Genomic DNA, 13352 nt, shown 5'->3' with positions numbered 1-13352 from the left:
TTTAGCAACAAGTGCACTCATAGCTTAAAATCTACTGAACCAGTCGTGAATATAAAATTATATGGAAATGGTTAAATATCTTTTAGATCAAGTATTACCTTAGACACACAGCTAGAGCTGCTCCGGGTCAATCAGCTCTCTGATATTATTTCCCTGCCTCCTCAGATGGGGTCCCAACTCTGCCAACAAGAGTTCAACCTGCGCCACTGATATCCTGAAATATGTATGAAAGTGTTCGTGATACATCTTCATCTCGTGGATCAATCCATGAAACTCTCCCTGTTGCTCCCTTATCTCAAGAATGGGATGGGTTAGGCATCTGTTTCTTCCTCATCTTATTTGGAAACATTGGGACCATCTCATCATCTCTTGATGCCGTCTTAAATTTTTTTTACACCGCGTTTTTCTTTTGTTTTTTTTTAGGACAGATTTTCCACATAAACACATCACATTTACAACACGAACATTGACAAATACTACAGGTGTCAAATGTAACCTCAACAAAAATGTGACTACAAAAAATTTACACAAATATAAATGATCATTTTGATATTCTACGGTCAACTCAAGGTGCTTTATATTGTAAGGTAAAGAACCTACAATAATACAAAGAAAACCCAACAATCAGAAGACCCTCTATGAGCAAGTACCTTGGCGACAGTGGGAAGGAAACACTCCCATGTAACAGGAAGTAACCAGGCATAGGGAGGAATGTCCATCTGCCAAGACCATTTGGGGTTAAGGGGAGGAAAACCGAATGAGAACATACATATACGTTCCATAATAACTAATGATAAATACAGAATAGTGTATAAAGACATAAATGGCACATTGCAAACACTGAAAGTGTTAAAATGTACATGATCTTGTGAAACCCACATTTGTACATTTGGGCCTAAAGCTTATACCAGCTGACACTCGCTAAGAGGCGGCGTGCACCCTCAACAACAGATATGTGTTAGTTTGTATCAGGTGGTTTTGAAACAGATTCACTAACATCAGTGTTTACGAACCAACGCACCTGCTTATTGGGACATAGACTTGCTGTGTTTTAAAATACTCTAGGGTTGGGCACCTTGCTGCCACAGTTGCCTAGCTATTGCTGATTGATTTTTGGCAGCCTTAACGAAAAAAGGTGAAATTCTAGACTTCCACCAGAAAAAAAAACACCAAATGTAGTCAGCAAGAGCTGCCAAACACATCAATAGACACATACATACAAAAAAATAACCCAATTTGAAAAAATACCCAAGTTTCTATGCATAAAAGATACCTAGAAGAACTTTAAATAACAATAATTATCCTCGTGTTTATTACTGGCTTCAAGGAAGGTGTAAAAACATATAATATGATCAAAACCGTAAATTTTGGTTTAAATAACTAACCTGAACAGTGAGTCAGTGAAAACAACTTTAATGAACATGGTTCAGAAATTGTTAAGTACAGCTGCAGCAAATTTGATGCAACAGCCATAATTACTGAGTGAGTGATGGCCTTTGGTGAATATGCAGTGCTTGGCAGGAGTTTTTGAAACATATCAGCTGTTCCTGGTCCCAGTTCAAGGACAGGGAGAACATCAACAACAATCTTCTACTTTTTTATTCCCAGAGTGAATGCACACAGTATGAAAACAGTAATTCTGTGGGAGTTAAACAGTAAGTACAGGCCAATGTAACACATCTTCTTCATGTGAGCGTGACCTCTCAAATGCCCATTCTTTGTCCTGATCTAGATCTAAGTTATCATCAGTTATGAACCTGACACTAACCCCAATCTTTACTGTATGCCATCATATGTCATTTGAAAAAAAAATGTTCTTCCAAGTGTTTGATTGTCAAAAGAAAAAAAAAATCATTCTAACTCAGCCAACTTCAGACTCATGACACTGACCAGCATCGTCTTCCCAACGGTTTCTTTATTAATGGCAACATACAGTCTCCTCAAAACAGAAGACCAGACTGAGATCACCTTCCTTTTCACTCAGTTGTATGAGTGTAATGAGTTGCCAGGTTTTTTTTTTTTAACTTACTGATATAGTGGATGCCAACTGAATGTTGCGTTCTCTCCACTAAAAGCCTGTCCAAGGTTCACACTTGTTTTACATTCAATATCTGTCACTTTTCCTTTAAAATGGACTCTTTTGACATTGGGTCTAGTTTTTTCAAAGTTTTTCAGATTTACTGAATTTTTAGCTACGTGAGTAAAGCCACCAGTGGCTACATGGCAAAGCAAAAGTACTGTTGTCTGGGAGGTTTGGTACCTGGTGGCAGACAGAATGTCATAGTGAAAAGGAAACTTATAACCAGTATTTACTTCTTAATGGTATATTATACCAAAAAAGTTGTCTTTTTCCCATTTAACCCTCAGAGGTCGTCATCGGTGAACACCCCAATAGTAGCTCAGTCCTGACTCCAGTGTCTTAGAGAGAAGCAGAAAAGCACTCTTTCTATATCCCCTGATTGCCAAGACTTCAGAGAACAATTAAAAGAACACAAACTACATGTGTAGGGTTAGTGTCAGACATCACTGGTGGCGCCCTGGACCACACACGGCCTCATTTAGAAGTGGAAAAATACTGTTGGGACTAGCATCTTTTTCTGCTCAGTAATGTGGTAGCTGTAGCGACTTCTATTTAAAATTAACTGTATGTTAATGTTGGTAAGTATTTTCACTGTAGAGACTTCATGTATTAAAATAGAAAGACTGTCAGTGATGAACCTGTATGCCATCATAGCAATATTTTATAGGATCACCTGATTTAATACATTTAAAAAAATGTTCTTAACAGGCAGAGAACTAAGAACTGTAAAACTCATGTTTTTTAATTGGAGATAAAGTATCTGAATTTCGGGAGTGGGACCACGCCTCCAAACACGCTCCTTCCGGTTCTCATCTATATATGTTCCCCAGTTCTACAAGCTGTTCGTTCTCGTTTACTCCCTCCACTTTTCAGTACTTAAACTTTTCACTTCTATTTAGTACATGGGGATCTGCCAGGCCTGGGAGCCGCCGCCTGTCCCCTTCGAGGCCTTCCCCAAACCGCAGCTCAATTCACGTCCAAGCCATTCACCTTTATCTACTAAAATGCTGTCAAACCAAAAATGAGGACATGGGCCCAGCGAGTGAAAATGCTATTTGATTAGGGTCAGGTTCAAAGCTAGAGTTGGGACCGTTTCCGATGATAACTTTGACCTCCGAGGGTAAAGAGCTTATAGGTCTGTGCAGAGTCCTTAGATTCATGTTGATTACAGTGAAATTTAATTTAGTTGGGGAGGCTCTCTCCATTTGTGTCTCAAGCATAAAAAGGGTGCTAATCACTGTAGCATTTATTGTTTTAGATGGTACCTCTGCTTAAAGAGTCCACTGTACAGGAAGAAATGGTCACTATCTTAATCGTTGCTAAGTTCCATCCATCACAGATCCATCCAGAAAATTGGCTTTGCCTGAAACATGCATGAAAGACTAAGGAAAGCTTCTTCTTCTATTCCAGATATCCATGCGTGTTCCAAGCAAAAGTCCTTATAATGGGCACTAGATGAAAGAGGACTGTTTTAATGCTCTACCTATTCTTCTCTCTCTCCCCCTCTTCCCTCTGTGTCCATTCACAGGTTCACGTAGATGCGGTGCATCAGATAGGACATGCCGTTCACCTGCGCCTGCTTCTGTGGCCTTAATGGCTTCTGCTGCAGACGAAGGAAGAAGAAAAGTGATCAAGTGGAGGACGAGGAGTGTGAAGAGGTAGAGCAATGGAGGGATCAGGAGACACAGGTGTGACAGCATTGCTGTCAGCCCAGCTGTCTTCACCTTTTCTGTGGGATTTATCCCTTATGGACTGAAATGTGTGGCCTGGGTTATCACAGCTCAGTACAGACTCCACTGTCTGATATGCTGCCTGGAGACATTATAACAGAGATGGTAAAGGGGGTTCAACGAGCACAGGCTTTTATTTAAAGTTAAAAAAAAAGAAAAGAAAAGGTGCTTTTGAATCAGGTACTGTATTTTTCCCAGAGTATCGGTGACTAACACTCTTCTTCTTTTGTACTTTTTAACCTGGCTAAACTCAACAAGCACAAGGCTGTCTTGAGCCACGCTCTTAAAGTTGAAAATAAAAGCCTGCGAACTCCTGGCTCATGCCCATTACACATCCCTGCAGCACTCTCATTTCTCCCTTGGCAGCTGACTGAGAACTTTGCTTTTGCTGATGTGATTCCAAAAAAAGAGGAAAAAAAAATCGTATCTGTTTGATTAATTTCTTGCCATAGCTGGCGTTCCGTACAAGGTGTGAAGAGGCGATGGACTCTAGAAATCCATTATTTCTCTGAGTCGCACTCCTCGCCGCTCCTCCGCGGGGGCTGAATTAGAACCATTGCTCGACGGAGCTCTGCACCTCCTCACCTCCTCACCTACCTGCTTATGTCAGATCAACTTAGTGAAAACTTCAGCCGAGTGAGAAAGTGTGCAGTAATTTGTAGAGTCACCCATGGAGGGCTGGAGCCCATCTCGGCTTTTCACGCTGCGCTGGGCTCCATCTAAAGCCGAGCAGCTGTCCAATCAGCAGCTTAGCTGGAGTGTGAAGATAGGAGTCAGGGGTCAGAGTGAGCAGCGGAGTTTGTGAGAAGTCCTTCCGCTTACGGCGTAGCATCTCTGTCTCATTAACAGGCAGACGAGTAATTACAAACACACGCACACACGGATGCAGACCCATCAATTAATGTCCCCCATTGGGAGAGGAGTGTCTGTCCGTAAATGCCATTGCGGTGCTCTTCCAGCTGTCACCTGTTTGAGTGTAGGACTCTGCGAGTGTTGTGTGTGTGTGTCTGTGCTTCTTCTTGGCTGCAACAATAGCTTTTCAAAGCTGAAACAAGTGCTTAAGATATCTGCTCAGCCACTACAGTACAGCCTTTCCAGAATGCACATGGAGACACAAAGACAAAAGAGACACACACACACACAGGTCTCATTAGCATGTGTGATTATGCATGGCACGTCCAGTCAGGCAGTGGAGATGTAATTAACCTTTTCCAGCAGGAAACAGATGCCTGGATGTCACACACAAACACACATGCGATGGCACACATACACACACACTGACACACACACACGTCTGCTGTCAGGGAAACAAAGCCAACGTCATGGTGTCACGGAAACAAAGCCCCAAAAGCGCCGCCTGGCACTCTGTGATAATCCCCTCACGCATATTTACATTCAGGGCTTAGAATATGCCTCGGTGCCGCCGTCTCCACCCCCTGCTGCACGCTGTTTCGCCCCCCTCCCCAACTTCTTCGCTGCCATCCTCTCTCTCCTCTCCAATCTACCTTTGGGCCTTCCACCTCATTCGCCCGAAATCCTCCTGCTATCTCTCCCTCTGCTCCATCTTTCACTCGTCGCGTCCCGAAACTCTCTCCTTGCTCGGATTCATCTGTTTATTATCGGTGGATAGTACATGGCCTTGCATGGCAGCTCCCATAGATTAGCCCCCACCCCTCTCTCTTTCTCTGTCTGCGAATATCAGGGATTCCTTCAGGCGGGCAAAAAGCTGCTTTACGACAGATTAATGGACGGCCCTGATTGTGTCTGTTGGTGTGTGTCTACGCCTGCATGGAATAGATTGTCTGTTTACTCATTCTCCTGCTACAAGCGGCGAAATGAGACAAAGCTAAAGCCATTTCACAGTGTAGAGCACCTATTATGATTCACTGTGTTACGACGCAGCCCTAATGAGAAAGAGAGAGAATGAGAGGAGGGACGATAGCGGAGGAAGAGAGAGAAAGACGATAATGAGAGCACGAGCTGGATGTGTGTGTGTGGGGGGGGGGGCTAATGCTAGACAGAGCAGTCATGCTAATTGGCTACAGTGGATAACTTTCTGTGGTGGGGGATGACAGTGCGTGTGCGTGTGGGGGGGAGGCAGCGAAAAGAACAGCCTGATCTGTCGGCGTTGCACTCGTTTAACGCTCCCTCCATTTCACCTCTTTAATGAGAGGAATATTCGCTCCAGTAATGGAGAAAGACTTTAAATTGGTAACGATTTGTTGCTCACACACACAGGCATGCACAGAGGTGGTACGATGTGGTGGTGGGGCAAGTGAGGATGGGGTGGGGGTGGGGCTGGAGGGTGAATTGGCACTGGCAAGGGTGTGTGTGTGTGTGCGCGCTCATGTTCTCCCTCAAGCACCACAACCCCTTTATGGATCATAGCAATTTTCGGGGATTGTAACTCAAGGACAAACAGCTAAAAATAGAGGGGAGGTGCACGACTCCTGCGAGAACGGCGAGGGGGAGGGTGGGGTGTGGGAGGAGGTGAGCGCGCGGGGACGGCGAAAACGAGTCCTGTCGCATTAGATTTGGGTCAGAAACGAGGGAAGAGCCAGCGAAGCGGAGAGTGTTACAGACGGCTGGAAGATTCATCACTTGCTGCTCCCTGTACGTCTCACGCGTCTCCTTCAACACCTTGCTGCCCCTCCTCTCTGCTCCCACACATCATACGCACACCTGCAGGAGATGGAGAGGGGAGGGTGCCGGGAACAAGGACGCCCAGAGAAAGGGTGAGAAATTGGTGAGAAAAGACGGTAAACCACCGGAAAGACAAAGACGTAATATCAGGGCAGAGAAAGCAAATTTGAAATGTGGCAAAAAAAGAGAGAGTGAACTTCAGTTAGGTTAGATAATTTAATATTAATATATGCCATCCGATTCAAAGGCCCTTTGCTGCATAATGAGGTCATACATAAATTCAAATGGTGGATGATACTAGTAGGGAATGAACTCTAATGAAAGGGACTTACTTCTGAATTGCATCAGAAGCTCTGTTCCCCCAGCTTAAAGGAGAAGCTTCACACAGTAGGCTTATTTGCTCCTGTGTCAAAATGGCTAATCTTCTGTCTGCATGTTTAATTGTTAGCAAAAGGAAAAGGGCAGACTGAAGTCTTTACAGGAAAGTGTCATTTCCAAAATGTCGGACTTCTGCTTTATTCTGAAGGGGAGAGAGTTAGTCTCTACCTAACCCCGTGTAACCCAACGATAGTTCCCTGTGAATTTAAAATGAGACTTCTGAACCACATTATTTAAGTTCCATTTGAAAACAGGAATCACCAAAAATCGACCACTCCAAAGATATTTTCATTGTCGGGTATTTGGATACAACCCAAGATTTGTCTTAGTTGGTTTGCGACTACATACAAATCATGAGTAGTTCCAGTGTCACGTATATATTGTATATATAAATTACAGATACAGTCCAAACACCTGCCTCCAAACACGCTTAATATGTGTCCGCATTTCCAGCAGGTTAAGGAAATGACATGATGTTGCAGATCAGTGTTACAGGGGTTTGTGGTTTGGTTAGCTGTACAGCATGATTAATATAGCAGGGTTAGCAAACTCGACCACAGACTGTATATAAAAGATGGATATCACCAATTTGACTCTGTATTTGAAACCTCAGCACTAAATTATTCATAGAGACCAAAACATGTTTTTCACTATCCCAGGCTGTACTAATGTACTAATGTCATGGCAAGAGTTGACCATCTAAATATGTCCATAGTGACTGACTCACTTTTAGAGCCACCCTCAAGTGGCCAATATAGGAACTGCACCACTGTTGTGCTTGACTTTTTAGAAAAGGGTAGAAACTCAACTTCTTATTCTCATTCAGAGAAGTCATGATCTTCACAAGCTGATAGATCAAATTTATTTGTAAGTGATGCATAAATCAAAGAGGACCTTTTTAGACCCCAGAAAAATGACAGTATTGCTGGCACTAACATGAAGTTGTGTGGTATTCAGGGAAAACCAGTGAAGCTAGCTCGCATGGTTGCACCACAGTTGCAAGCTGTTCAGTCAGATGGGTGTTCTAGTAGCCTGGTATTGTAGATGAATGCATTATACCTGCAATATGCCACAATTTGATTCTGGCCACCAGCCTATGTGTCACTGTCAAATAAAAGGCAAAATTCCAAAAGAATAATCTCAATAAAAATAGGTAATAAGTGTGCACATACACTTAGGTGGCAGATACACAATCTCTCTGTGCAAACATCCTCACATGCAGATAGACACACACATCACACACACACATACACCCTACCATTCATCACACTGTTGTCCCACCATTGCTTCTGCTTCTCTCACCCACATCTGTTGTGTTGTTCCTAATGAAGAGAAAAGTGATGGTCCCACTAAGGCTAATTAGGAGAAATGAGATGCGCAGTGATGATAGACTGGTGATAGTCAAGAGGGAAGTGCTAACGCCGGTCGCTTAGAGCTCCCACCGGCCCTGGAGTATCAGAGGAGCGGAGCGGGAAAAATGCCGAGAGAGGGGATAAAAACAAGCAGTGGAAGGAGAAGGAGGGAGAGATATATAGCGTAATTGAGACCGTAATGGGTTTTGTCAGGAGCACCTGTCAGGGTCAAGTTAAAATGGCTTCAGTTAGAGAGGAAGAGAGGGATGAGAGGATGGGAGAGCGGAGAAGGGGCCAATTGGAGTCAGGATCCTGGTGAGGAGAGGCCCTCGTCCATGCCAACCTCACCTGATTGCCAATTTGTGCCAGTCTTCAGACATCAAACACAATATGAGCCACAGTGAGACACACAAACACCTCTGATTGCAGAGTGGTAACCAGCTAAAAGCACCCATGCACACTCAATCACACACACGCGCGCGAACTCACACTGACAGCCCACCTACGCCTGTTGATTGGGCACATCTAGTCTCTTAACAAGGTGTCCACGGTGCAGACCCAGGCGTGTGATTGAAAGATAAAGCTGTCGCCGTTAAATATCTAATTCTCCCCCACATCTCCATGAAAATAAGGCGCGGCGCTGATTAGATTGCAGCCTGCTGTGCCAACCTCAGGTCTGCGCCTTGGTCATTACCAGCCCCCCACCCAACTCCACCAGCCCCAACCAGTCCTTGAGTTGCCAACCACACATGTGCTCCTCGTGATAGAAAAGCAATTCTGACACCCTCGAGAGCTGAGGTCAATGCCTGAGGAGTTATGAAATTAAGTTGAGTAAAAATGTATTTATAAATCACTACTAAAGCTGCACCTGGCAATTTAGCTTGCTGCCAGACCCAAATGGCTGCACTGCATAACTGAAAATGTAAGACTTTACAGAAAAATTCTGTTAAGGTGGCGCCTGACTCGTGGGCCAGGGTAGTGGAGGTGCTGTAGAGGACAAGATCCATCATCCTGGGGATAAAGTCCCCGCTGCTGCTGTGTATGGATTTGCTTTTTTCATTTTTTTCCCAACATTTTTTGTACTAGCAAACATTTTGACGCTGCATGTCACATTTGAAATGAAAGGTGGTCTTTGCTTGGTGCCTCAGGTAGGGATATCAGCTCTCAGTGACATCATACAGAGCCAAGAGTAGAAAAAACGGTCTCAAACCTAGAAGTGTGAATCCTGACCTTTGGCTGTCTGCATTTAAAACGCCTAAGAACCGAAAATAAGTGAAAACGTAGTCTTCTGTAAGAGTCTGAGGTGACATCCTGACATTATTAGATAGAATGTAACCTTCCACCAGGTTCCTGTAACTCCTGAGTGGCTTATTAATAGACGTGCTGCACTGTTTTTAAAATGTGGTATTTGCAAATGTACTTGTTTTTTTCAAATCCTCAAATTAGAAATTCATTCATTTCCCAGCAGTGTTATAGTTTGTTCACAGTTCCTGAAAATTTTCCATAAATATTCAGTGATGGTTTGGAGAAAATGTTGTGTTGGGTAAATTAACACCACAAAGAATCATTCAAAAATCACAACAATGAAAATTGTTTTTTTTTTTAAATCATGAAAACAGAAATATGGCTTTCACCACACAGAGATGTTAACATTTGTGAATACTATTTACAGATAATAGATGTGAATTTGAGCTAAAGGGTAATTGACAAAAGGCAGAGTAAACAAAAGAAGCAGAAAATGTTTTTCCAATCATGCAACTAAAGAGAAATAACAGATAAAAGTCCCTAAAGAGCTGAGTTCAGACATTGAGAAATGTGATAAGTAGTTACGAAAAAGAGTAGATGTATAATTTAAGAAATGTGGGGTGGGTAAAATGGAAGGGCTTTGACTCCTGACATTAGAGTTTCTGGCTACGGCCCTGGTGCTCATCTACACAAACCCCATAATTATCCCTTTGTGCTGCGTAATTTGCCTTAAACACAAACCAAACTCCTTCTACCAACAGCCTGATTTTTTTGTACTAACTTTTTTAGTTTGTTGATTGTAAGCTGGAGTAAAATCCTCAACGTCTGCTTGCTATGTTTTGCAAATACAAATACAGCATCAAAGCGTCAGGAAAATGAACTCTTTGGACTCTTCTCCCTTGTGTATCTCCTCAGCCTTCACCACTAACTGGAGAAATGAAAAAATATCTTCAAGTGGAGGCTTTCGGTGTATTTACTCTTCCTCACAAATTAGCGAGATACTCAGCCGTTTCAGTTGCCTAATTTTTCGACCGGGTGGGGGTGAGGGTGGTGGGAAGCTCTGTTTCTTGGAACATTTTCTGCTAACGCTCGAGATGTGAGATTATTTCGTATACTTCACTGCACCAGGAGCTTCATTGGGGAACTCACTTTGCAGAATATAACCTGGTTCACTGGCACAATTTAGGCTTCGGAGCAGTTTAGCTTAATGGTCTTTAAGTGTCAGGATTTAGTAAGGGTAATGAGAAATTTTCTTTAAAGAGCAGCCTCAGCAGCAGCCTTGCCAACAAAATATCAAATTGATGTCTATTTGAGATGCTGGAAATACCCCGGGGCCTTCAGTTTTAGTGGGCTGAAGGTTAAAGGAGATGCACAGCGAGATGGTCGCTTTTTCCCACTGTCACCTTTAATGGAATCTTCCATAAGTCTCCACAACTGATTCAGTCGCTTCAGGCTGTCTGCTCTCTTACACGCGCCATTTTCCACACATCCCCTGTTTTATACTTTTGTGTTATTGAGCTGTGTTTTCAAGCGTACAGAGGAAAACTTTTCTAATTGGCAGGCGGAGGAGGTGGGGGGGCTGTAAATAAGGTCAGGCATCCCACATATCTGATGCCAAATCACCATCATCAATGGGAGATAAATCAATCCCTCGCTGCTTTTTCCTCTTCATCCTGCCCCGCCTCCCATTCTCTCTCAAACTCCCTCTCTCCTTCGCGCACATAAGCGCTCCCACCGAGGCCGATCGATACCGGAGCGGGTATTGAGCAGTGGCTGTGGTCCAAATGAGAGTTTGATTTCTCGTGGGGGGTGTTAGCCCCTGTAACCATGGTGTTGTGTCCCCATCGGGGACCTCTTCGCCAAACGCTCGTTGATGAAGTGCGTGTGAGAGCAGCGAGCGTGCGCTTTAAACACCTTTTGATTTAGCTGCGCTCGAGAACAATACTTTTCATTAGCGGCTGATAGCATTCATTAAGAGCAATTCAGCATGGCCGCTAATGAGCTGATCTGCTCTTGAACACTTCATCCTCCTTGAAAAACAATCAAGCGCGAGAGAAACTTGCCCTGACTGGAAAACCAGAGTTAATCACAGCTCCAAATCAGTGACGAATAGCCAGTTGATTCTTTGCTTGGGAAGCTCTAGCTTTGAGCTCCTGACTGCAAATCCACCCGTTGGAGCCTATTCATTTACTAATCTGGCGATACAGTTTGTCTAAACTGACACAAAGCCTGTGCCTTCAGTCCAGTATGCGGGCAGAGCAATCGCAGAATCCGTCCGTCAGCCGCTTCTTTGCCCACGGGAGCCTCGGTTCTCTTTGACAGGAATTCGTTTGTAGCACCTTGCAAATTCTTTCATCCCCGTCAGATTTCTTTGCCCGCTGTCACCTAACAACACACGGAACAGCCTGTTTGTCTGAGGGCGAGCAATGCTGCTTCTTTCTTATATTATTCATATCCCAGTGCCTTTGCATCGGGGAAACAAGCAAGGCAGAGACGAGGAGAGAAAAGATGGAGAAGGGACCTTTGACAGAGCAGCTCTGATGAAGAGTGCGACATAGTGAGATACATAAACATGAGGTCAGAGAATGCTGCGGCGAGAGACGGAGGAGGGAGGAAAAAAGCCGAGAGAACGAACCAGTACAAGGGAAAAGCAGCTGAGAGGCAGTGCACAGCTTCAGAAAGGTTGTCCGTCATTGACGAGCTCTCACCCTGCTCAGGAAATCCACCAATCAATGCTTTGGCACAACACACACATTAACCTGTGATGAAGGGTGTGTGTGTGTGTTCATGATGGAGGAGAGAGTGTGCTACGGGTTTGAAATGCAGAACACGTCAAGAGTCCTAGGGAGCTCCTTTTGCAGCAAAGCCTCATTAAAGAGACACTTGCCTTAAAGCAAGGATATACTGCCAGACCACACACACACACACACACACACACACACACACACACACGCAGGCAGACTCACTCAGGCTAACAGAAAGGGACACACACGCAGGAGCAGCTCCGGACCCGAGTGCAGAGATAAATGTAGACGGGTAAATGCGGCGCTCTAATCCCTTTCCCCATTTCCTCTCCTTGTTCTCCATTTGAATAAAGTTTCATTTAACACCCCCCCACCCCCCACCCACCCAACAATCTCACACTAATATTATATTCATGTATATTTGATTGTGTCAACTCTGTGGAGATTGGCTACGCTGTATCTTGTGTGCCTTTTTAAAAATGCATCGATGAATAAATAATGTCTGTATCCGCTGATTGAAAAAGCCATACTGCCAGGAAGCCATGATGAAATGATAATGTAATATCTGTCCCTGTGCCGAATAAAGTCAAGCCATCCCTCCACCCCCTCTTTTTTTTTCTTAATTCTCTCAGTAAATGAAACCTGAAGCTCTGCACCTTACACTGCCTGATGACATTCTGCTGTATGGTTTGCACTGCTGCACTAAGTGTGTTTTAATAAAGACGAAGCTTCTTTCTATACGTCTGAATGCTGTGTGCTTGTTTCCAGATATTAATAAAGAGAAGCCTGCCATTTGCAGTCCAAACCCCCCCCCCCCCTCTGAGCGTCTCCCCCTGCTAATTGACAGTGATAGCACAGACTTGTCTCCTGGGCTGATGTTGGGAGCCTAATAAAGATGCATTACCCACCTCCCAACTTCACATCCTCCCCCACCTCCTCCTCCTCCTGCTATCCCCACGCAAGCTGATTAAACTGATAAACTGTGCCAAAAAAGAGCCAGAGATGGGGATGTAAATAATGAAACAGCAGCGAGTAAAAGGAAGAGTCAGTAGGGGAGGTGAGAGCAGAGACGAGCCAGAGAGAGCAACCCCATTAGGAGCAGCTCCATGTCTAATGAATAAAATGCAAAGTTTGATATTGCCTGCTTAATTTCACAAATTCTTAATTGGTATGACATTTT

The 13352-nt window shown here is 44.0% G+C and overlaps 1 long non-coding RNA gene across 1 annotated transcript in view; it reads left to right on the top strand.

Moving 5' to 3' along the window:
* Nucleotides 1–12902, top strand: part of LOC120440262 — a 29496-nt gene extending 16594 nt beyond the window's left edge. Inside the window, exon 3 of the long non-coding RNA XR_005613120.1 lies at nt 3609–12902. This is a non-coding gene — a long non-coding RNA (uncharacterized LOC120440262). The remainder of the gene's footprint in view (nt 1–3608) is intronic.
* The last annotated feature ends 450 nt before the right edge of the window (nt 12903–13352 follow it).

The sequence above is a fragment of the Oreochromis aureus genome, linkage group 5 (genome assembly GCF_013358895.1).
Source record: "Oreochromis aureus strain Israel breed Guangdong linkage group 5, ZZ_aureus, whole genome shotgun sequence".
In the NCBI taxonomy this organism is placed as follows: domain Eukaryota; kingdom Metazoa; phylum Chordata; class Actinopteri; order Cichliformes; family Cichlidae; genus Oreochromis; species Oreochromis aureus.
Note: the sequence above shows the minus strand (reverse complement) of the source record. Positions and strands in the feature narration are given on the sequence as shown.